General features: G+C 41.7%; 1 long non-coding RNA gene across 1 annotated transcript; it reads left to right on the top strand.

The window, feature by feature from the left end:
* Positions 1–838: 838 nt before the first annotated feature.
* LOC126355919 (uncharacterized) lies at positions 839–25,587 on the top strand. Its single transcript, XR_007565550.1, has 3 exons — positions 839–931; positions 12,630–12,677; positions 25,496–25,587. It is a non-coding gene; the product is annotated as an uncharacterized LOC126355919 (long non-coding RNA).
* The last annotated feature ends 290 nt before the right edge of the window (positions 25,588–25,877 follow it).

The following is a 25,877-nucleotide window of genomic DNA, read 5'->3' as shown; positions in this document are numbered from 1 at the left end:
TTTTGAAATAATAAGACACTTGATTTACTTTTTCCATCTGTCTCGTTTTCATTTGAATGGCCCTTGTTGCCGTCAGCCCAAAAACTGTTATGTTGCCGCTCTCTACGCTAGTCTCCCGGTACAGGCCTCTATTTCTGAGTAATTATTGCAACCTACACCCATTTCACCCTGCTTACTGTAATCAGCCCTTGGTCACCCTCTAGAACTTTCATTCCCACACTTACCAGATTGACATTTCCTTGATGCCCCAGGATGTGTCCGATCAATTGATCACTTCCTTTAGTGAAATTGTGCCGCAAATTTCTTTTATCTCCAATACAATTCAGAACCACATCATTACCAATCTGATCTACCCATACACTACTCAATTAGTCTTTGGTCTCTGCTGTTCACTTAAGATTTTTGAGGACCTGAAGAACGACATTTCTATTTACGTTGTCAAATGCGTAATACTTTGTAAAAGTAGGATAATATGGTTAAACAGTTCTTCCCATTATTTTGAGGGAGTAATTTTTGAATGCAACGTTTGCTGGTACATAGATCAAATGACCCTGTTCCACTGCCCCTGTTGAATGTATGTCCGAAACAAGTAACCGGAAATGAGGCCTCCGTGCCAAATCCGGAAGTAAATACCGTATAAGTGGGTCAACGAACAGTAGGTCAATACATTCTGCAGTAGAGGTCACGGGCAAGACTGAGAGACGTTGCCCATCAAATTTCGGCGAGTTGCGCAACAGGTTGCAGCGCTCTTGCGGAAAGCAGCACCTGAGTCATGCAACTTCTGTCCGGATATATAGATACGGACGCGGCCGGTAACGGTACCCATTCCTCTCTCAGCACTTGGGGAGGAGCACCAGCGCCGCAGCCCGGTCAGCAATGGGATGGATATACGTGCCCCGTCAACAGCAGCGTCAGCGACGCCGCAAGAACCGTAAGTCCGCCAAGCCGCCTCTGCATCCGTAACCTAATTGTTAGCATCGCTCACTCCCGCCGAAGGACAGCCGTGCCGCAGTTCTTCACTGCCTGGGCGGTTCATGGCGCGACTTGCTGTTACGATGGTGTTAGGCCAGACTCGCAGAGTCGGAATTATTACGTATGCCTGCTTCTGCAGTGAGTTTTGCAATATAGCGCGCAGCTAACTTCGACCTCCGCGTTATCTTCTAATATCGATTTGCCATGCTGGCTATGGAGTTCAAGTGCTTTCGCTTTTGTTTACATGTCTCGCTTTTGTGAGTAGTGTTTCCATCGACAATCACTATCAGTCTACCTAGGGACTCTCCTTTGACTAGAGCGATGCCCTGGATTGATTAGTGCACAAATCAAGAGCTTCCTCGCAACTTTCCGTTTCGGTACAGTGTTTTTTAAACAGCAACAGTCACAAACGCCACACGCTGTCACCGCTTCGGCTGTAGATTGCATCCGTCTTCAGATCTAAAACAGAGAGGAAAATATATTCTAAACTTAATTGAAATAGAATTGTCGTATATTTACTTGTTTACACCAAAACAAGGTGCCAGATAACAAAAAAAATTGTTTTGGTTACATGACATTTTCATTTTCTTGTTTACATTTCAGTCGCATTTTAATCATGTTTAGATCTGAAGACTGCAACAGTGCATCGCTTAAACTGGTCATAGAAGTTCGCTACCTTGTTATTGTTACCGATAAACAAACATACAAATATTGCGAAAATTAAGCATCTTTCATTCTTTTTACAATCATATTATTGTCGTTGTTGTGATCTTCAGTCCTGAGACTGGTTTGATGCAGCTCTCCATGGTACTCTATCCTGTGCAAGCTTCTTCATCTCCCAGTACCTATTGCAACCTACATCCTTCTGAATCTGCGTAGTGTATTCATCTCTTGGTCTCCCTCTACGATTTTTACCCTCCACGCTGCCCTAAAATACTAAATTAGTGATCTCATGATGCCTGAGAACATGTCCTACCAACCGATCCCTTCTTCTAGTCAAGTTGTGCCACAAACTTCTCTTCTCCCCAATCCTATTCAATACTTCCTCATTAGTTATGTGATCTACCCATCTAATCTTCAGCATTCTTCTGTAGCACTACATTTCGAAAGCTTTATTCTCTTCTTGTCTAAACTATTTATCGTTCATGTTGCACTTCCATACATGGCTACACACCATACAAATACGTTCAGAAACGACTTCCTGACACTTAAATCTATTCTCGATGTTAACAAATTTATCTTCTTCAGAAACGCTTTCCTTGCCATTGCCAGTTTACATTATATATACTCTTTACTTCGACCATCATCAGTTATTTTGCTCCCCAAATAGCAAAACTCCTTTACTCCTTTAAGTGTCTCATTTCCTAATCTAATTCCCTCAGCATCACCCGATTTAATTCGACTGCATTGCATCATCCTCGTTTTGCTTTTGTTTATGTTCATCTTATACCCTCCGTTCAAGACACTGTCCATTCCGTTCAACTGCTCTTCCAAGTCCTTTGCTGTCTCTTCAAATTCGTTTTCAGTAGGAGAAGCTATACGACCTTGGCATGAATAATAATCAGGTGCTACCTGAAATCAGCTGCAGTGGAACAGTATTAAGTATCACAAATGAGTTAGCGTGACTACTGTTGCAATCCTTTCATAAAAACATTCTTATTTTCATCGCATCACGGAATTCAATGATCCACTTGCTGAATTGAGTTTTTGTTGTTGCTGTCATCAATCTGGAGACTGGTTTGATCTAACGCTCCACGATAATCTCGACCATGTCTTTACATAATTACGAGAACACCGAGCGAGGTGGCGCAGTGGTTAGCCCACTAGACCCGCATTCGCGAGGACGACAGTTCAATCCCACGTCCTCCAATCCGTGATTTCCCTAAATCGCTCCAGGCAAATGCCGAGATGGTTGCTTTGAAATGGCTCGGCCGACTTCCTTCCCCGTCCATCCCTAATCCGATGTGACCGATGATCTCGCTGTCTGGTCTCCTCCCCCAAACAACTCCAACCCAATTACGAGACTACTACAACCTTAAAGCAATATCAAAGTTTTTGCGTTGTTCGTCGTCACACAGAGCATGTGTAGTGTGTGAAGCACAGGACTTGCATCCGAGAGAAGTATGATTCGAAATCCTGGCTTAGTCCTTATGTTTTTCCCTTACCTCAGATTAGTTCAGGCTAGTTTTAAGTTGAATTTGTAACGTCTCGGCATATTCTTATTCGGCTAAGCAAGTGATCTGTTCTAATGACATCAAAGTTGACGCGATGTTAGTCTGTAATCCCTTTTTCACAATGTCACATATCCGCTACTGGATTCGTATCCATCCTGGTCGCATATCCTATGCTCTTCCAGCAGTTACGATAAAGCTTTTGTGCTATGTTGGCAGTTACCATTAAGGGATATATCATTATGCTTGTTGAGTATCTTTACCTTCCGTGTCTGTTATGGAGCAAAGAGAGAAAAAAGAAATTCAGTCACCGCAATATGTCACGAATCTTGGCTATTCTGCTAGAACCTTCATTTGCCCTCACTGCCAGTTTTTAGTGAATGTACTAGGCCATTGACCCCTCTAGCTTTCGGGTATCAGTAGTCTAATGGTAATCAGTAGTTACGTGGTGCAGTATGGTGTCTGCGATTATGCAAGTGACTGACGTTGCTCCGCAAGCAAGGAACTAGGAGCCAACAAGGCACTTGCTATAGCTGCTGCCCGAAGGACGAGTCAGCGACTAAATCGTCCATTGACTGTACTCCATATAAATCGCTGAGAGATTCGGAATTTAATTCAGGAGACTGTTATACAACCTAGTGTTCATAAAATGGGTTCCAAACCTTCTCTTCGTCTTAGTTCCCAAATTTCGGCAACAGAAATCCCTGCAACAATAGAAGCGTCTCTTCTCGCATAGGCGAAAGCACGTTAGCAATTTCGGCCACTTCGACGTCCCTAAAAAATTGTTGCTACAGCCTTTTTCAGAAATAGCGGCTGCGCCTTGACACGGTTCGAGCGGCTCCCCTCGTCGGAGGTTCGAGTCCTTCCATGGGCATGGGTGTGTGTCTTGTCCATAGCGTTAAGTTAGATTAAGTAGTGTGTAAGCCTAGGGACCGATGACCTCAGCAGTTTGGTCCCATAGGTACTTACCACAAATTTCCAAAATTTCAGAAACAGCAATGTCAAGTTCTGGTAAATACACGTAAACAAGTCGCAAGGTAACCTCCACTGATATGTGCATTCAGGAACTCCGTGAATGTTATCAAGAAAGAGATAGACGAAATCAACGTCACAGAGTACAGTGAGCTTCAGAAACATATTTTGGATTGCACGTAATGACATCTCAGACAAAGTGCGCGATAAGCAAGCAACGTCCGCTATTCACCGAATAATTTCTAACGCGAGCTGTTGAGAAACAATGAATTCTGATAAGCGTTGTTCTAAAGACCTGGCGAGATTTGCACACGTTCTACTGATAAGCTACGTCACTTTTGAAAAGGTCAGATTGGGATTTACGAAATATCACTTATAACTATGTGTTATATCTTCTTTTTATTGCTGTCGCAGATTCTAGCTAAACAAAGAGATTCATAAACTGAACGGCATTTTAAGAATCGCTGATAATGTACATAAAAAATATGAATTGCTAAAACAGTTTGTTTGTAAAACGTTTTTCATGTTCAGTTTGGAATACCATAGCACAGAATTCGAAATTTTCTCACTGATTGTCAGTGATTCATTAATGCAGCTGTATTATGACTCTGCCTGTGTGTTTTGATATTTCAATATTAAAATCGCGCTTATTGGAAGAATCCTTACGAAACCCCCCGTTCTTTCTTCATCTTTTCTATTAGTACTGCCGAGTAAGTGGCCCAGAGTGAGCAGTAACTCTTAACAACCGGTGAAACGAGTGTTTTCTAAGCCACCCGTTTCCGAATCAGTTACGTTTCTGAGGACTTAGGACTCTTCTAATAAATCTCTGCCTGGAATCTGCTTTTCCAGTCCCTGGTCATTTCGCTTAAGGTCATTCCGGACGCTTACTACTAGATATTTTACGGCAGGTGCTATTCCTTGCGATTTATAGCCAACTGCACAATGGCACAATAATGGATCTCGCTGCCCATTTAAGTGCATTACTATACACTCATTTACGATGAATCTCAACTGCAAGGCCGTGCAGCAAACAGCAATCCTCTGCAGATCATTCTCCAACGCGCTGCAGTCACCTCGCGATATGACAACTTCCTATCAGTGTAGTTGCCCGCATGTTCTATGAGCCATAACTGCTCTCTAGCGTTATGTTACGCGTAGGGTTTGTTTAGAATTATAGTACATTTTCTTAGTGAAAAAAATGAGCATCTAAGTTATTCTCTGAAGCTACTTTTTCGCATACAGTGTTTTACACACTTAATGTGTTCAACATGGCTCTCTCTCTCTTTCTCTCGCATACACACACACATATACACATATACAGCTACACACACACACCATTCCGTTGATATACATTAGAAAGTCCTCTACGGAGTAGCTCCGATTATATTATATACCCAATTCACAAAATACTGAAAAACAAAGTAACAGGTGCCAGTGCTGCCTAAAACCATCATCTATGGAATAAGAACTGTTGTGTTCGCCAAAACGTATCGTATCTGTTGTACATTTCCCCTTAAGACTCGCGGTTCATAATAAAGAGTATCGATGCTCTTCTTGGTAACGATGTCACACACAACATGGCCGACATTTGTTTACAAGACACTGTATGTGGTAAGGACGTATCTGGCGTTTTTTATTGTGAGTTTTTAATTAAATTATAGAGTTTGATACATCAGATGAATAATGTGATTGCCGGCCAGTGTGGCCGAGCGGTTGTAGACGCTTCAGTCTCGAACCGCGCGACCGCTACGGTCGCAGGTTCGAATCCTGCCTCGGGAATGGATGTGTGTGATGTGCTTAGGTTAGTTAGGTTTAAGTAGTTCTAAGTTCTAGGGGACTAATGACCTCAGAAGTTGAGTCTCATTTAAGACCCATTTGAATAATGTGATTCACCAACAGAAACTGAAAATCCATTAAGAAAATTGTCGCGAGACAAAATAAGCATGCAAAAAATGCTAGTGTTGGGCCTCAAATTAGTTGTGACCATGATAGTGGCTTCTGCAATGCTGCCCTTTTGTTACCAACTGAAATTCAAGAGAGTTTTAATTTTCATGTTTATAATACCAATATCTTTCAAAAATTTACACAGGAACGAAAGTCAAAGCACACATGTAGGAAATGGATGTTGTGATAATGTCAATCTCCTTATGGATTATAGATTTTCGTGGATTACCTCCTTCTCACCTGCAGACTTTGTTGTAGAGTAGTGTCTTTAATATTGTTCTGCATGGTGATGACATTGCTGCAAAAGTGCAAGGGAATGCCATTTAGTCCATTGTTCAGATTGTGTGTAAGTGAAAATAACGAGTAAAGTATTTGCGAAATAAATATATAATCACCAATTTGCCTTGCAATATTTCGAAACTTTGAAGTCAGTAACAGTTCAAAGTAAGCCTTGAAGAGTGTAAACTGCAGTACAAAACACTGCGAATTAAATACTCAACTATATTCTACTGTTTGTAGTAATATAAAGTAACTCCAGAACAACAGTTATCAAAAGTAACGCAATTTTCTCTCAGAAGGCACCAAATCAATTTAGACTTGGCGTAATGTGTCCCAACATCTGTCTGAATATAACAACAAAGCTACAAAACATATTCTGATGCTACTGTAGTTGTAAAACTTTTTGTGTCTCCTGTTAAGATTTTGTGGATACGGTACCTTTTACCTTTTGCAAATGAACTTCTCGTATGTGGTCTGCTTCACAGAAGACTTGCTAATACGCTAGGTGTGCGAGAAAAGTAATGAGACTGACAAAACTCCGAGCGATCTGCCAACGCTGTGTTGTTCTGCTTGTGTAGACCGATATGTTCATCTCTTCCAGATGCTCAGTCCGAATTTCATGTCTGCACAGCCGTCACTTGAGTTTTGAGAGAGCATTCAGTGAAGTTATGTTTTTGTCGTGTGTTTCGAAAATGGATCAGCAGAATTTGAAGCAATGTTAAGCAATCAAGCTTTATGTGAAGCTTAGGGAACCCGCGAGGGTGACATTTGAAAAGTTGAAACAGGCCAAAAGGGAACATTCCTTATCAAGAGCACAAGTTTCTTTGACGGGGACAATACTATTGTTTGAGAAAAATAAAAACGGTGGTAGATAAAAAATCATTCTCATTACTTTTCTCACACACGACGTACAAGATACAGGAAGAGAGAAAGAAACTGAACTGTCGTCAGATGGATATTGTTTCAATTTGTGTATGTATAGACAACATCGTCACCGAAGAGCCTCATGGAATGATGATTTTTTTTTTTTATTTTCAGACACGCGTCTAAATGGCTAGAACACATTGAAATTCCCACTCCTCACTACCTCAACACATCGCTAGGGGTGACAACCAGCAGCTCGTCTCCGCTTAATCAGTCTTCTTCTCCCTTATTGTTTTGACACTCCTGACGATGTGTTGCGGTACTATGGAGCGGGAATTTCAATGTGTAGTAGTAGTGTAGACGTGTAGTTGCAAACTAATAAAAAAATGATTATGGAACTTTAGTTTTTCGAGATGGTAATTAAAACTTTATGACTATTTCTCGTAGGTAGTGAGTGGGACGCTGAAGGAAAAACGGATCAGTCATTTTTGTTCGTTTCATTTCCGCAACTATAGTGAATGTAGTCCGTGTAGAGAGCTGTGTTCCTGCAGGAACGCCCACTCGCTCGTGCGGTCTGATGCGTGTATACTTGTGACGTAACTGGGGACAGCCGATGACTCACGTTGTGCAATGCGCTGCGTCCCCGTTTGTCAGATACCACGAAAGCGGAAACTGCACGCAACGTCACAGCGGTCAGCTGACTGGCAGAACTTCTCTGGCACCATTCGCGAGGCTGTATTCGTTCACACGTCGTGTTGGTAGTTGCGCCGTCAGCGCGGCGAATTGCTAACCAAAGGGGCACGGATTCGGTTCCCGGCCGAGCCGAAGAGTTTCTCCCTTCGGAGATTGGATGTTGTGTTGTCCTTAAGTTTCTATTGACATGAAGCCAATAACTTAAGAACAAACAAACAAACAAAAAAACCGACCTTGATGGAGGGTCTTCAGGGACCGAGACAAATTACACACGAATTGGCAGTAGCAGTCCCGGCAGGCTGCTGCTCTAAAGTATGCTAACAAAAAATTCTAACTAGTGCTACTCTGTTACCAAGGATCATTCTGGGAATTACTTCTATATACACACAATACACATGTTAGGAAGTAAGCAGCTATTTTAAGAACAGTCATTACTCCTCGTAATAAAACACCCGTCTGCTGTTTTTATCTTCTATTTCAAACGACGCTTTTATGCAACAAGACAGAGCACATATCAGTTATCAGTGTACTGGGATAGTCAAATTCCGTTTAATACCAACATTATAGTTGCCCGAAATTTCATATCTGAGTCCAAATATTCTTACAAATTACGGGAGGAGCATTGAAATGGTTCTCTTTTTCTTTCTGTTTAAATATGTGGAGTTTTCACTTCACCTGTCGGATGTCTATCGGTTCTGTAACAGAATATAAATTTCAATTTTGAACATGAGACGATCATGCGTAGCCTATGTGGAAACTGTAGTAACTGCTAGTGCTGTGATTGTGAATTCCACAATACATACTAAAATCAGCCCTATTATTAACCACAAATAAACAGCGTCACTTTATTGCTGCAATATACATTCTATATTCATATTACTCGAACTCATTATATCGAGCCATCATAGGACCACTGTCCTTTGTCAGGGGAGAGTAGTGTAAGAAATGCAACAGTCTCGTCTTTTAACAAAAAGTGAATTAACAATGCGTGACGTTCTAATAATGTTCTCACTGATTAGACATACCGAGCGACCCGAGCAGATACTAAATAATTTTTTTTAAGACATCGCATTCGCCGTTGACTGCACAAATAGTTTATTTCGCAATTGCTGTTTCGGTCTTTCGGCCATTTTCAAGTGGTACAGCAAAAGATTTTACTTCAGCACATATGAGACTTTAAAATTCTCCGACATGTTTATATGTCATCGTCAAAAATAGGGCTTTTCGCCGTAGAAATACAGTAACATCAGACGAGTGCGGAGCTCTGTACATCGTGAAATGTTGCGAATGTTAACATCGTTCACGCAAAACGTTACAAATAAATGTTGTAGCACACTTTTTACAAGTCAAGTAAGGCCTTTTGTAAGCAACATTCCTATTAACGCGAAATTTCCCAATATAAAAATCTCACATTTTATCAAGGCTATTGGTAACGATCAATTCAAGACACAACGCCTGTATAAGCGTAGAAAATTATTTTAATACCACAGTCGAGGTTGTACACCCACATTATCCGATCAGCTAGAGGAGGACCCTTAGTTTGATGTGGACTACGAACTACAGTGTAACGCGCCATTTTTCACAGTAGAAAGTCATTTTCAAGAGTGTAAGAAATGGTAAATGACAGGAAACATGCTATGTTAGACTGGAAATCTACTATAAATATTTGGAATGGCAGTCTGACATTCAATTTTATCGTATTCGTTGCAATCAACTCAATCCTTTGAACTACGCAATCCCATTTTTTTGTATCATTGTACTGTATGAGTGGCTGTTCAAACAATGTTGAATACAGAATAACAAATAATCGTTTTACCTAACACAATAAGAACAAAATGTGTTTCTAATATTGACAAGACGTACACTCTCTTATCACAAATATCCGGACGCCCCTATGTCATGCAGAACTGACCACTAGCAATGTGACCCAACAATATGAAAATAGGCTATTGTGCTGGCAATAGAGAAGCATTAAGAACAGGATCGTTCAATGGTGTCGAACGTGGAGTAGTCATTGGATGTCACGTGAGAAACAAATCCACCAGGGACATTTTCCACCCTTTCCAAGTTGCCCAAGTCCACTGTTAGTGACGTGACTGTGAAGTGGAAACGCGAAGAAACAACCACAGCGAAACCAAGACCATGCGCATCTCATGTGCTGACGGACGGGAATAGTCGAGCTTTGCGAAAGGTGGTTGTAAAAAATCGCATCAAATCGGCAGAAGGTATCACCCCTGAGTTCCAAAGTGCTAACGGCTAACACAGTGACTGTGCGTAAGGAGTAAAGAAGAATTGAGTACGATAGTCGGACAGCTTCTCGTAATCCACACATTCTGTAGTCAGCGCTAAACGATGTCTGATGTGGGGTAAAGCGCGACGGTCCTGAACAGTAGAGGACTGGAAACGGATGATTTGTAGTGATGAATCCGATGGAAAATTTTGGGTTTGGCGAATATCTGCAGAACGTTACATGCCGTCACGTACAGCGACAACATTGAAGTACGGATGATGTGGTGTTACGGTATGGGAATGTTTTTCGTAGTTACGATGCGGTCCCCTTATTGCGCTGATTAAAATGGTAAGTGCGGAAAAGATATAAATACGTTTGACAGTGTTGTGAACTGGTACAGTAGAGGAACAGATCAGAGAAGATAGTTGTTTGTCTCAGCCCGACAATGCATCCTGTCATAAAGCAGCATCTGTGAAGCAATGGTTGTGGGCAGGAAATGGACTGGGCAGGCCTGATTCGCGACCCGAATCCAAAGGAAAAGTTTTGTAACGAGCTACAATGTCGACTTCCCTCCAGACGCCGCCGTCCAACATCATTAACTTCTCTGGTTTTGGGTCTTGGGGAAGAAGGAGCTGCCATTCCTCCAAAGACCTTGTGTCATGCCGTTGGAAGTATCCCCAGCAGAGTTCAAGCGTCCTAAGGGTGAAGGGTGGAAACACAGCATATTAATGTCCACTAATAGGTGTCCGAAAGCTTGTGAGCACATAATGTATGTAAGTAGGCTGCTAAATACAATGATCTGCCAAGCGAAACATAAAGTACATGGAAGAAATAAAGACATAGCATACTAACTTGATGATACCTTTTGATACAAACTGTCTTGCCATGTGTACGCTACGAGTTCCGTATTCAAGTGCAGAAGTCATTTATCAGATCGCTGTAACCACATTGTTTCTCACGTTTCTTTATGTTTTAAAAACATAGTAATTCGACAGATTCTTCAATTTTTGAGGAACTGATAGTAATGATGCGATTGAGTATTTTAATATACTCTAAATCAATAAGGATCTTGCCTCTGACGGGTAATGAGATAGCATATTAATAACAAAAGGCATCAACTGCGTATGATTCAACGAAAATGTAAAATTTACCTGTTCTCCAGTCTATCTGCGAAGCCGGCTCTGCATCAGTAACTATGTTGCAGGTTTTGAATAACTCATTTGTCACTCTTAAGAATCTCTTAACGTTAGTTGACATTTCTGGATTCGGCTGCAGGTTGCTAGATCTGGTCCCAATTGAGAAAATCAGGAAGGGATTTCCTGTTTCGCCTTTTGCCTACAACAATGGTAAACCTGCTGAAAACCTCTGTCCGAACTGAGTGATTAAAAATAATTTCTGGAAAAATACGTCTCAGACTAATACATAAAGAGGCAGAGCGCCGGGTTTTTGTCTTTTTTTGTCATCAGTTTTGCGGCTGGTTTGTTGCGGCCCACCACGAATTCCTGTCCTGTGGCAAGCCCTTCATCTCAGCGTAGCATTTGAACACATATGTCCTCCATTATTTCCTGGATATACTCCAATCTGTCTTTCACAACGGTTTTTGCGCTTGACAGCTCCATCTAGTACCATGGAAGTTATTTCTTTCATCTCGTCAATCTTTTCCACATGTTCCATTTCCCGTTGATTCTGCGGTGAACCAACTCGTTTCTTATCTTACCAGTCCACTAAATTTCCAACATACTTCTACAGCACCACCTCTCAAACGTTTCGAGTCTGTTCTTTTCAGATTTTCGCACAGTCCATTTGCATTCAATGCTGTGGTTCTCACGTACATTCTCAGAAATTCCTCTCTCAAAGTAAGGCCGATTTTTGATATTAGTGTAATTTCGTTGGTCAGAAATGACCTGTTTGCCTGTGTCAGTCCGCTTTTTACGTGCCACTTGCTTCGTCCATCACATATTATTTTGCTTCCAAAGCAGCAGCATTCCTTCAGTTTGTCTGTTTCGCGGCCTGCCACTTTGAATGTTAAATTTATCACTAATCTCGTTTCTGCTAATTCTCATTGCTTTCGTTCGTCTTCGGTTTACTCACAAACCACAATGTGTGCTCAGTAGGCTGTTTATTCCATTCGACACGCCCTGCAATAATTTCTCTCTTTCACTGATGACAGCAATGTAATCAGCGACTTTCGTCGTTGATATTCTTTCACCCTGGTTTGTAATGCTACCCCTGACCTTCTCCTTAAATTCCATCATTTCTTTTCGATATACAGATTGAACAGTAGGTATGAAAGATCAGATCCCTGTGTTATACCTTTTCTTTGAATATCTGTTCATTCGTGTAAGGGAATAAAGTCGATGAGTCGCTGTGTGTGCAGTGTTCCTGACAGTGAAATTGGGGGTGTGAAGTACGATGTAACGACAAATGCTTTTGCGATTTCTCCTTTATTTTTAAGAACTGTGTTCAGCAGAAAAGTTAACAGTATTTTTTCCTTTTATTTTCAGGTGCCTTAGCCATCGGCGAGGCGGAAGGAAGAGGAGCGTTTCACACAGGTTGGTCTCCACACTGAACCACTGAACTTCTAAGTTTGCATGTCGAGATGTGAAACGAGATACCGGGGAAAGTGGCCTTTTATCGGGTACTGTTTTTAAATTTAAGACTGACAATAAATTAGCTTTCTTTAAATTAAGGAAAATGTGCTATACTATTACTAGGGAATATTTAAATACTACCTTTGCAAAAAATCTTCTGGATATTTTCTTGTTCCGTAATAACAGAATAAAGAAATAAAACGTGTAGTCTTTTCCACCGGAAAATATGGTTACTAATTTCGAGATTTTGAGTTACCTTATTACTGGTCGTAAATAAACACTAAAATTTAACGACGAAATGTTTGTTCCGGAAGCAAATCGCGCTGCATAGTTGTCGGTTGCACCGCAGCCGTTTGAGCCACAACAAGAAAAACGTTTAGTCCTTGCACTTTTTGATATACTCGTAAATGATGAATTTAAAATCTTTCCAAGCATCATCGTCGACACCTGCACAAAGCTCATAACACCAGCGAAAGCAACCGATGCATTTAACCAAGGTCTCTTTAGATGTACAATTGGTCGCAGTAAATGCACCCCTTATCCTCTTCATATTCAGATGGCGAATCTTTTAATATGATTTCATCAACGCTTGAATCGGAGTGATCCTGCTGCTTCGTGACCGTCTGGTTCTTTCTTACGAAGAGCTTCCTTTTGGTAGTCCCAGATGTCGAACGTCTATCTGATGCATCACATGAAGCTCTTGGCGTAAATTATGTTGAAGATGGTGTCTTTCCTGTACTCTTGGAATTTGCTTTCTTTTTTCCTTTAACCAGAGACTGCTCGAAAGCGTATTTAAAAGGAGATGACGTCTATAGCTTTTTTATCTGCTCTCGTTGACGGGTTTGATGGTGCAAGCAGAGGAGGCGTGGTGATTTCAATAGTGGAAACCACTGTTTCTTCCATTCCAGCAACTGTTGTCGACAGTGTCCCTGCTGCAGCTTCTGAGTTCTCATCATCATGTGTTGCAGATTGCTGAGGAGGAAAATGCATAGACGGAAAAACCAGGGAGTCACAAGGATAGATCCCACATATTTTGAAACTATTTGCAGCCTCTTCTATTGCTGCGGCTCTGCAATATGCCCAACCCATCAATGGACCAATGTCTTTGTATCTGAAACACAGGAAAGGTGGCATCTGGAATAAAATTCAGAACTTGAGTTTGTATAAACTCATCCCAAACTTCGGGTAAGCGGAAAAGTGCAACCTTTTACTACCCGATATTAGGGACCATCCCTTAAGTCCATTTAGGCACAACCTGGCCCTTAAGCGAACTGCAGACGACACTTTTATCGACTAGCTAAGTGAGAGCATTCTTCAAACTACTGTCTCATATGAAATGCTTTGAAAGTACGTCTTACCTGGCTGGAGGAGGGACTTCCAACTGAATTCTGTAGAAAAATTTATGCTGACCACGATCCAAAAGTAGCTCTGATAAACGAAACGTGAACAGCACCGGCACCATACTCACCATGGCGTTTCAGAATGACCTTCGATGCTGATTGTCAGAGAGAGCTACAGAGGGCTGCACTAAACAAGGGAGTATCCAAACTACCCAGAATTAGACAACCGCCCCGAAATATGGCTGCTTTACCCTACTGCGCAGCGTTGTCGAAGTCTTTTGAGAAAATCTGATGATACGTAATAGGAATCTGATTTGTTATTGAGGAATCTGATGAGCATAGAGAGTTGATGACTATGTGCTAGTGTCCTGGACAAGCTTTTAGAGTAGTCGACCCCGCCATTGCTTTGCTCCAAACAGTTAATGATGTGACAATGCGAGAACTCTGCGCCCCCTTGCTGCCTGCTAAATAAAAGCCTGTTACTGGAACGTAATTTTCAAAAGGTATCCTGCTGTGTGAGAGGCGATTCCTCCCGGCTGTTGTTCATAAGCGCGACACACTTTTCCGCCAGAAGCTCGGTGAGAGGGAAACCCGTGCTTATCGGCCTGAGCCGGGAACAGAGAAAGTGCGGGTGGCCACTTCCCAGCTGGCGGCTTGAACAGCGGGCCCCGTGTAGTAATGCCGTCATATCAAGGCCGCGGCAGCACAGCGTGGTCCAGAGCTGATCGGAGGCAGGTTGGGCCGGAGCGGATGCAAGCAGCCACTGCCAGTTGTAGCAACTTCGCCACTGATACCGTGGCCGCAGTGGAGTATCAGTGCTAAGGAAACGAAGAAAACCAGTTCATTCTCTTATTTTCCTGCTCTGGAATTCTGAAGTTACCAGGCAGAAAATACATGTAGTGGGATATGATTTATAACTTGAACAAAAATTAGTCTGCAAGTGTAAGTCGGGAGACACGAAAAGGAGGCGGTAGTCGAGAGGAGATGATGCGCGGGCGTAGTCTATTCTCCTCGTTATTCAGTCTGTACAATCTACATCTATACATCTACATGACTACTCTGCAATTCACATTTAAGTGCTTGACAGAGGGTTCATCGAACCACAATCATACTATCTCCCTACTATTCCACTCCCGAACAGCGAGCGGGAAAAACGAACACCTAAACCTTTCTGTTCGAGCTCTGATTTCTCTTATTTTATTTTGATGATCATTCCTACCTATGTAGGTTGGGCTCAACAAAATATTTTCGCATTCGGAAGAGAAAGTTGGTGACTGAAATTTCGTAAAAAGGTCTAGCCGCGACGAAAAACGTCTATGCTGTAATGACTTCCATCCCAACTCGTGTATCATATCTGCCACACTCTCTCCCCTATAACGCGATAATACAATGACAAGCAGTAAAGTAAATTGCGGAGAAATTTGAGAGCGAATTAAAGTTCAGGGAGACAAAATGGAAACTTTAACGGTTGCTAATAACGCTGCAACTCCACCAAAGAGGGTTCAAAAATGGCTCTGAGCACTATGGGATTAACTTATGAGGTCATCAGTCCCCTAGAACTTAGAACTACTTAAACCTAACTAACCTAAGGACATCACACACACCAATCCCCGAGGCAGGATTCGAGCCTGCGACCGCAGCGGCCGCGCGGTTCCAGATTGTAGCGCCTAGAACCGCTCGGCCACTCCGGCCGGCCCACCAAAGAGGGCAAACGACTTTGGGAGATCAACTGAGGGAAATGGATAGCGTCTAGCGGAAGTAAAGGGAATATCTATAATACAAACTGACAACAACAACAAAATCTTTTTCTAAAACGAGGAAATTGCTGATATCGAATAAAAATTTAAATGTTAGGACGTCTTTTCTGGAGCTATTCGTTTGAAGGGAGGCCTTATACGGAATCACGATACGGACGTTAAATACTACAGATGAGAAGCAAATAGTAGCGTTTTAAATGTAGTGCTACAAAAGAATGTTGAAGATTAGAACAACTAATGAAGAGCAATGTAATGGAATCGGGGAGTAAAGTGTTTTCAGGCACAGACTGATATGGTACCTCCCATAAAGAAACAGTTAATGTGTTAATCGAAGGGATGTAGGGGCAGAAATTGTAGAGCAGGAACAAGACAAGCACACTCAAATGGATGTAAAGTGCAGTAGTCATGCAAATACGAAGACTTTCAAAAATCGTGGAGAGCCGCATCTAACCACTATTCGAATTAATGGCGACATCAGCTTGTTTTCCCGATCCACTTTTAAGCTCAGAGAAGGCGGTATTCACTGCTGTATCAAGAACCATACTGAGATGGTCCTGTTGGTCTAGCATTCTTACCAAGGCCGCCACCTCCCCTTTTCTAGTAAATTTCTGCCATTTTTTATATCAGCTTCTACTCCACGCTCCTTGGGAACTAGCGGAAAAAACGAGCTCCGAATGGATGGGGTTTGCATAATGACTGCACGATAATTCTCCATGACCCTTGACACATGACTATTTCTACTTTCTTCCCAGAGAATGCATAAGATCGGAACACAACAATTCCCAGGTTAATTATTTAAAACCAATTTTTGGCGGATTTAAGCAAGTTTATAATTTTGTAAGCTGATTTAATAAAAGTGAAGCATTATTGAATAATAACTACCCAGTAAGATTTGATATAGGAACTACATGGACTAAACGTGTGTGAACCAAGCGCACTGTTGCTACACAAACCATATTAGCTATAGACGTCTGTTTGTAAATAAGCCTAATTGTTTGTCTATTATGCCACTATTATGGCACTACAGAAATGGCATTGTGGTGACAATATACGTTTACAGTCTCGACCGCGGGTAAAACTTCTTACCGTAGGCAGAAGATGAAACACGAGCGGTAGGAGAACTCATGACCTCTTCCGGTTGGTTTTAAAAAATTCTTTTTTTTTTGCGTCAGTCTCAGCGCCCCCTCAGCGTCTATGCTCTTCGAGGGAGCCTATCTCACCACCCCCTCGATACGCCTCTGACTGTACCATCGGTATGGAGCGTCCTTGTATACGATGGTAAATTAAAACTTGCCCAAAAAGTACGATATTGCAGTCCCTGTGTCGTTAAGCAGGGCGATGCAATGTTCCTTCGGTTATGCATACATGTATGAAGGAATAGAAGCTGCAGCGGCTACAGCCGTTATAAAACAAAAGAAACGCATTCGCAGTTGCGAATATGGACGACCATCAGCTGTGTAATGGAATGACGACAATGAAAATTTCTGCCCCACGGGGATTCGAACTGGGATTTCCAGCTTATACTTCTCAACCAAGGAAGGAAATAGGCGTAATCCGCTGAATTAAAAGGCTCACATCGCGAGCGATGCCTTACCTTAGGCCAACCGTGCACGCTTCAAGGCCAGATACAAACTTCCATTTGTTGTCAACCATGTGTCGACAACCTGCACTCGTACACCCGTTACGTACATTCCTTAACAGGGGAGATATTTTAATCAAAAGTCGTTTGGCGGATGTATACGATATTGCAGTGCATGTGTCGTTCAGATGTACGATGTAATGTTCCTTCGAACATCTTTGCAAAGTAAGAACAGCACTTAAGTCCCAGTGGTCGCTCAGTATTAACGTACCTCCTTAATAATGAATTGTTCTCCGTGCCTCATTGTTCCACCGCCCGTAACACACCATCAGACACAAGTGCTGCGAGCCCACCCGGGCAAACAAATAAGCTGTCGCTATGTACCGCATCAAGGTTATGACCGCATGGAATTTTTCTCCCGTAGCACTCGGTGCTTCTTTTATCGCCACTGAAACCTATGTTACCTAACAAATAAATTTCTCTTTTAATAATAAGCTGATAGCGTTTAAAAAGGCGTATTTTAAGCCGTATGCACGGTATGTACTGTTTTACTGGATGGCGTTGGAACCAATCCTCAAACATATTTTCTCGAACGAAGTATATTACTAACAAAAGACCTTTCATATTGAAATACACATCAATCAATGCGTACCTACTGTCCACGCGGATGAAGATTGCAGTAGTAACAGGAGCGATAGATGAAAAAACAAAAAACAGCCGTATCTTTACAGTAATATTGCAGTAGCATGTGGCATAGTTGACTCGACATATAGCCATAGCCGAACATTAACTTGCCTCTCGCGCCTGGAACATTTCGAACGTGGATGTATGTTTTTGTGCTGAATAATGTGTAAAAGTTGTGCAATACCGGCGCGTATCTGTTAAAGCGCTGAGTTGAACATCAGCGGCTGACTTTGCGGTGTGTTTTACCAGCTTCTGAAGAAATAGCGAAACGTCAAACAATCCTTCTAATGACGCTAATAAGAACGCAATTACGGCTTCACTTTGGGAACAGCTTCTGAAGGCCCTTGGAAACTAGTGCAGACAAGCTCTGAAGCTCAAAGGAAGCACTGAATAAAGGCAAGGCCTCCGGTCCAGATTGTGTACCAGTCAGGTTTCTTTCAGAGAATGCTGATGTAATAGCTCCATACTAAGCAATCATATACAACCGCCCGCTCGTCGAAAGAACTGCACGTAAGGATTGGAATGTTGTACAAGTCACAACAATAACCAAGAAAGGACGTAGAAGTAATCCGCTGAATTACAGGTCCACACCGCTAGTGTCTTTTTGCAGAAGGATTTTGGAGCATATACTCAGTTCTAACGTTATGAATTACCTCGAAGAAAACGATTTATTGACAAACAGTCGACACGGATTCAGAAAATATCGTTCTTGCAAATACAACTAGCTCTTTATCCACCCGAAATAATGAGTGCTACCGACATGGGATGTCCAGTTAATTTCATATTTTTAGATTTCCAGAAGGCTTGTGACAGCGTTCCCCACGAGCAACTTAAAACCACAATGCATGCCTATGGAGTGTCGTCTCAGTTTATGCGACTAGATCGATGATTTCCTGTCGGAAATGTCACATTCGTAGTAATTGACAGACAGTCATCTAGCAAATCGGAAGTAATATCTAGCGTTCCTCAAGGAAGTGTTGTTGGCCCTCTGCCATTAATAATCTATATACACGATTTAGGAGACAATCTGAGCAGCCCTCTTCGATTTTTTGCAGACGATGCTATCATTTTCCGTCCGGTAAAGTCTTTAGATGATCAAAACCAACTGCAAAATTATTAGGCAAGGTATCTGTATGGTGCCGAAAATGACAAATAACTCTAAATAATGAAAAGTCATCAACATAAGTACTAAATGGAATCCGCTAAATTTCGGTTACACGATAAATCAGACAAATCTAATGGCTGTAAATTCAACTATATACTCAGGGATTACAATAACGAATAACTTACATTAGAACGGTCACATAGATAATACTATGGAGAAAGCAAGCCAAAGATTGCTATTTCATGGCAGAACACTTAGAAAATGCAACAAGCCTACAAAAGAGACTGCCTACATTACGCTTCACCGCCCTCTTGCTGTGCGGTGTGGCATCCGCGTCAAAGGAAACTGACAGAGAAAAAGTACAAAGAAGGGTAGCTCTTTTCGTATTATCACGAAATAAGTGGGGGGGGGGGGGGGGGAGTGCCAAAGATGTGATACGCGAATTGGGACTGCAATCATTAAAACAAAGGTTTTTTCGTTGCGGCAGGATCTTATCATTAAATTTCAATCAGCGACTTTCTCCTCAAAGCATGAAAATATTTTTTTGATGCCACCTACACGGGGCGAAATGACCATCATAAAATATGAAAAATCAGAGCTCGTACGGAAAGATTTAAGTGTTCGTTTTTCCCGCGCGCTAGTCGAGAATGGTACGGCAGGCAAATAACTTGAAGGTGGTTCAATGAACACTTAATTGCAGAATAATCATATACACATAGATGTAGATGTAGAAGCAAGTTTACGGAATAACCCTATGACAGTTCTACGTGACATCTTGAATATGATTGTTTCAACTTTATTGCTGGAGAATTTATAAGCTCAGATCATAACTGTTCCAACACTATTAATTTAGAAGCCATTATTGGCGTTTATCGCGGGATTTGACGTTATCAAACAGACATAATATTAGTACCTTTATCACTGATCATTAACTCGGAACAGTGTTAAGTCTCAAACTCATATTTCTTTTATCTTCTACCTGCAACAGACCTCAGCCAATGTCACACAGCTGACACAGGACAGTGGAATCTTCAAATTCCTCATCCGCCACTTCTCACACTGAGGAGATAAACCTGATGAGCAAAGAAAGGCGTCACATAAATCGTGAAAGATAACAGATAATTGGTATCGACGACACACTCTTTTTTTCCCTTTATTGTAATTTCCATTCCCCATCAGCGGCGGGCTGGCAGCAGCATAAGCGCTGCTCTTCAGCCAAGAGACATAAATAGACAGGGAGACTTGTAAAACAATATAAAGATGAAAACATGACGGAATATAGAAACAAAAACTGGCATAACAGAGGATAGGATGGATGAGGGATTTGTAGGTGTGGAGGATGGTGGAAGGCTGCAATACCCTTATATTGGCCAGACGAGTTTCATGAGTTGGAGGGCGACACATTGGTCATTAGTTGTGTTGAAATAAGCTTAATTTATTATACTCCAGGATGTAAAAAGAAAAGTGCGTAAAATGTTATTAGTGAGGTAAGTATCTTATAACAGGGGTTTTCGAACAGTGTGTGTCATCTCCCTGAGGCATCGCGGCCTTACTGTAAGAACGTCGTGGTGGTTTTCATAAAAATAGTGATTTGATTTATCTGCTTTGTGACTAAAGAAACAACGTGTACGCTAGTAGCGATATCTAGTGGGCTGGTGGACAGTACGCGTAAGCATGGTAAATGACAGCCTAGTTAGATTCTGGAGATATACACCACGTTTTCCCTGCTGTTCACACGTTTTTAGAAGACAATGACTTTCCGTTAAGCGAATAGTTGAAGTCTGTGTTTGTCGAGTGTTTAACTGAACTCAGTGATTACTTTCTGGAGTAGTTTCCAGAAGTTGAATAGCACTACGTGATCAAAGATGTTTTCAATACAGAACTTTCATCAACATTTACCGCTGAAGAACAAGAGCAATTTATTGATTGCTCTTCGGACTCCACAATGACATCGAAGTTCATTTACTCACCGCTGCTTGAGTTTTGGAGCTTGGTGAAGCAGGTCAATATCCACAAGTAGGGAACAAAGTCCTACGAGTTTTCATAACTTTTCCAATACCCTGCGTATGTGAGATGGGTTTCTCAACATTTGCATGAATGTGGAGAAAGAGACCTGAGTCACAATTTCCAATCTTGTCCCGAGGTTTGAGGAACTGATGACGAAGAAGCAAGTTCATCCATCCCATTGAGTGCATTGTAAGAATACAATGTGATAACGGTAAAAGTTGGTGACAATGGGTTATGTCAATAATTAATAAAGAAATAACTACTCTTTTCTTTATTTTTAACTTTAGTTTATTTGCCCCACACTTCGCGTTGGATGTCATGTGCGAAAGAAACCGCGGATGTTAATGAGCTTCAGTCAAGTGATCTGTGGACCCAAAAAGTTTGAAAACCACTGAGCTATACCTTTCTTCAGTTATAATCATAACGAGTTTTGTCGCAACAATTGCACCAGCTCTCAGTAATTTCGGTTGCAATACTTTTAGATAAGAGAATTTGAAAATATTTAAGGTTGAATAAGACATAAAGGTGGCCCAATAATTGGATGTTTGACCGAAGGCTTCCGATTTTTGCCGATTTATGCCGACTGAGGCCTGGCGCGAAACTGTTCGAGCTAGTGTGCTTTCAAGTATTTAACAAAGTAATATCTTATCTAGGAAATTTCTGCGGCTGTTTTTCGTGCCAAATATAGCAGATTATTGATACAGCTGAACTATTGGACAGAAACAGCTACTTTCAACTTTCAGGTGAAAGAGCTAATTAAGAGCATTGACACTCTTTCCATTTGAATATACTGAAAGGTTTTCTTTCTTTCTTTCTTTTTTTGTAGTATGCTTACCCAGACATCGCAATAACTTTGAGAATATTTACGACAGTATCAGCGAACGCAGCCTTTGCAAATTAAAGAGGACAAAAACTACTTGAGTTCGAGTAGCAGACTGTTACATTTAGCTATCTTGCCGATAGAATATGGCATAGCTGCCCAACTTGGCTTCTATCATATAATCAACTAGTTTACTTCCGCCAGAGCAAGGAAATATAAACTAAAATCATGCAGTAATAAAAACACAGTTCCTAAAAAGGAATGACTTCTCAACTCTTCATTATAACCCTTTTATTTCTAATTAGTAATTTATGTATTGTTAGAAATTTATGAGGAAGAAATGTAGTCTGTTCTTTGTTATATATCACACTAAAATTTGCAGAAAGGTAGTTTTACAGTAGGGGAGGAGAAGGAGGAGGGGGAGGGGGTGCCGATTTGGCAGTTCTGTCAAGGGCGCAGGAACACCTCGGTACAAAGTTGGAGGATAAATTGGAAATGCAGACCATCTCGTGACACGTAACGCCTTCGGTTATCCAAGATCAATTTTTTTAAGGTAACGCAGCGTATAATAAAGATCTCCTGTGACAAGGTCGCTAAAAGATAACGACTTGACATTAAAAGATAGAACCAGAATTACATAAGATGGTATGTTAGTTGTACTGGGTAAAGTAATGGAACGCACGCTCATATTTGGTTTCCATATATCGCGTAAAACAAATACTTGGATGGTTCTGTCGAAAAGGTTATGGCCGGTTTCCATCACCATTCTTGCCTAATAGGACATGTACTCTGCTAAGGATTTTGTCGTCGACGGGACTTTAAATTCTAAACTACTTTCTTTCTTCTTTTACGTATACATGCAATGAAGTATAGGGGAAGACGAAGTGCAGATATTGGAGCCTTCGTCCCTCGTTGTGCTTCGCAATAATGTGCAGATAAAAAAGAAGCTGTTCTGCATGACATATTTGTTAGAAGACAACAGAAGCAATCAGACAGCAATCTGGAAAACCTGAAGCCACCACAGCATTTATTGAGCGAGACGACAAAATAGTTAAAGCAAATACTTGCACTCGGATTCCAGTCTGGCAATCCAAATCAGGTTCACCGTGATTTCACTAAATCCCTTAAGGTGAGTGCTAGAATAGTTTCATCGAAAAGGCACTGCCAATTTCCTTTCCCATCCTTCCCCAGTTCCGAGCTTGTGCTCCGTCTCTAATGAGGTCAGTGTCGATGGGGCGTAAGACTCTGATCTTCGTTGGTTCCTTCCTTCCTTCCTTCCTTACTTCCTTCGAGAGAACGGCGTTCAAATTCCCGCCCGCTCAGCCTCGTTCAAGTTTTCCGGTGTTCTCTAAAATCAAAAAAAGGCGACTGTAGTATAGAACCTTTGAAGAAGACACGACGGGCCATATTCACGCTCCACAAGCCACGTAATGGTGTGTGGCGGAGAGTCTTTCACTTCCTTCCTTCCCTGTTCCTTTCGCGAATACTGCGTGGAAAGAGCGACTCTCGGTAAGCCTCTCTATGAGTTATAATTTCTGATTTTCCTGTCGCGATCACTTCGCGAGATGTATGCGCAAGAAATTAATAACTTATTGCCTTACTCTACTTGGAAGTCTAGTGGCTAGCGTTGCTGTCTCAGGGTTCCGGAGTCCGGGCTCGGGAGTTTCTCTACCTGGGAACTGGGTGTTTGTGTTGTCCTCATCACTTCATCATCATCATCATTCGTGACAATATCTAGACTGGACTGCGGGAAAAATTAGACTGCGTAAAAATTGGGACTTCGTACGGGCGCTGATGACCGTGCATTTGAGCGCCCCACAAACCAATCATCATCATCATCTACTCGGAACTTACTCTCTTGAAATTGTAGCAGTCTGCTTCTCCGCCAAGTACGGTCTCTGTCTTGTAGCGTCTGTCTCTGGAGCTCTATGAACGTCTCCATAACGTTCTTGTCGTTATTAAACGTATTCGTGACGAAACGCGCCATACTTCTTTGGATCGTTTCTGTACCCTGCTGGTAAGAATCCCTCATTAAACAGCAATAATCAAGGAGCGGACGTACGAATGTTTAGTAAACTACTCCTACATTCTCTTAGTATTTTCCCAGTAGATCTCAGCGTGGGATCTCTTTCTCCTGCTATTAGTTTTATGTGGTCATTGTCCTTTAGGTCACTGCGGACGATTATTCGCGCATATTTGATAGTATTTTGTCACCAATTTTGTAATCTAGCAGCAGTAGCTCTCTTCGCCTGTTTACACGCAGTACGTTACATTTATTTACCGTGAGGTTTCAACAGCCAGACTATTCAACAATCGTTGACTCTGTGCTGACCTTCCTGCATTTTTCTAGTTTTATGGTCTTGTACCTTCTTTACAGACAACAGAACTATCCGTAAACAGCCACACAGATCTTCCGACGCTATCCGCTAGAGATCATTTACGCTTGTTGTCAACAGCAACATCCCCATAAGACTCATTTGTGGTATTTCCGAAGTTGTCTTTACGTCTGTCGATTTCGTCCCATTAAATCTACATTGAATCCTATCTGCGAGGAAGTCGTGAATAAAGTCACAAATTTGACGCAATATTTGGTATTCTCGAATTCTGTTTACTAAGCTGTAAGTACGATTGCTATGCAGAACTGGAAGCGACTTTCTTTTCTGAGGGGGGAAAAAAATGGAATTTCAATCGACGTACGGAGGTCAATGTTTTTATCAAACTTCTCAACCCACGAAGGAGTTTCATAACAGCGTAATGAACTGATGACAGGTTTCTCCATTATAGACATCGATACTTCAAAGTATCACTGTGTCAAACACTTGGACAATCATAGTGACTGTCTTGAAAAAGCAATAACTACCAGTCCAAGGCTACAGTGTGTCAGTATGTATTATGTGAAATAACCTTAGTTTCTAAACATTATTGTTACTCGAACCGTGGTAGTAGATACGCTCTCTATAGAAAGATGCTAATCCCAAGTGAGAGACATGTTCATAGGGACTGGTGTGTTTGCTCGGTGACTCCTATTCGCTGGTGATGTGGGTCCAAGTATTGAGACTAGCCCCACGTTAACTGCATGATCTTCCTTTGGTTTCAATAATGACGCCGGTAAGACTGCTGGCACATAAACTCTCTTACCAGAAGTGGCTCTCAAATTATCCTGATAGTGGAAATCCTAATTGCTCATTGTTATTAGACCATTGCGAATACCCAAGCTCAGAGGGTGATCAAAATCAGAGAAAGGCTGCTTTCGCCGCATCGGATAATCCATTGTTTAGTTTAGCGTGTATCATTCAAATAACGCTGTTACGAATTAGATTATTTCACATACAGCAGTGTGATTTTCACACGCCTGGCTCATTTTATGGACAGGGTTGTGAACTGCTGGTTTACGTCGCAACAACAGTTGCGAAATTCGCCATTGTTTATATGTGATGTCCAATTTAGTCAGCTGTTGCTGAGGTTTTTGTACTGTCTTATGTTTCAGGAACGGAGGATACGTGGAGTGAGTGTAATATGTCACAAGAAGACTACGCAGAATACGCCGAAAATTGGGACCGTAAAATGAGGATGGCTGGTTTTATAGGTAAGTGATCGTTAAGAGTGATTCGTGGATAAAATCTTGGAAATTTGTGGTGAGGTCTTATGGGATCATCGGTCCCTAAGCTGACACACTACTTAATTACGCTAAGGACGACACATACACCCATGCCCGAGGGAGGATTCGAACCTGCGCTAGGGGTGGGGGGGGGGGGGGGGCGTCCCGTGACAAGACGCCTCAGACCACGTGGCAACCCCGAGCGGCGATTCGTGGATAACAGAAGTAGATTTTCGATTGTCCGTTTCAGCAACATTAAACATCAATGAGC

Source organism: Schistocerca gregaria, chromosome 1 (assembly GCF_023897955.1).
Source record: "Schistocerca gregaria isolate iqSchGreg1 chromosome 1, iqSchGreg1.2, whole genome shotgun sequence".
Classification (NCBI taxonomy): Eukaryota; Metazoa; Arthropoda; class Insecta; order Orthoptera; family Acrididae; genus Schistocerca; species Schistocerca gregaria.
This window is presented reverse-complemented; position numbering and strand designations above follow the sequence as displayed.